A 663-nucleotide genomic window follows, 5' to 3' on the forward strand; every position below is an offset into this window, starting at 1 on the left:
AATAATAATAATTATAATAATAATAATAATAATTTTTTATTATCAAATTATTATTATGACCTACTCAGTTATCAATATTATTATTATTATTATTATTATTATTATTATTATTATTATTATTATTATTATTCTTGCTCAATTGGAATTATATATGAACTATCTATAATGTAGGAAGGAAGCATGCTCAGGAGATAAAAAATCTCATACAAGGAAAAGGTTTTTGCGTAAATAATGACGCGCATTCTAGATAATCCTTCAGCTGAAAGGAATCCTTCAATCAAATTCAGATGCTGAATAACGTCATATCATGTCCCAGTGGCGCAATCGGTTAGCGCGCGGTACTTATACGACAGTGTCTGAGCCATGCCGAGGTTGTGAGTTCGATCCTCACCTGGGACAGAACCTTTAAAAGCACCGAGCAATGGCTTTGGGTTCGAGACTTATACAGAACGAAACATGTAAGATCCTAGACAGTAAAAAGGCACTTTCAGCCTCACGCGAGAAAACCTAAAAAATCTGTGACAAACTCTGTAATTTCAAGGTTCACTTGGGACAGTGACTTAGAACAGACAGAAACTGTGAATTCGAATCTTGTCTAGAGTAGAACCTTTAAAAAGCTTAGACACTAACATCTGACACATACATGGGACAAAAACTTAAAAA

At 33.5% G+C, this 663-nt stretch overlaps 1 non-coding gene across 1 annotated transcript; it reads left to right on the forward strand.

Annotated features, from left to right (window-relative positions):
• The first annotated feature begins 309 nt into the window (after positions 1-309).
• TRNAI-UAU (transfer RNA isoleucine (anticodon UAU)) lies at positions 310-399 on the forward strand. The gene is given in 2 exon segments: positions 310-347; positions 364-399. It is a non-coding gene; the product is annotated as a tRNA-Ile (tRNA).
• The last annotated feature ends 264 nt before the right edge of the window (positions 400-663 follow it).

This window comes from Macrobrachium rosenbergii, chromosome 46 (genome assembly GCF_040412425.1).
Source record: "Macrobrachium rosenbergii isolate ZJJX-2024 chromosome 46, ASM4041242v1, whole genome shotgun sequence".
In the NCBI taxonomy this organism is placed as follows: domain Eukaryota; kingdom Metazoa; phylum Arthropoda; class Malacostraca; order Decapoda; family Palaemonidae; genus Macrobrachium; species Macrobrachium rosenbergii.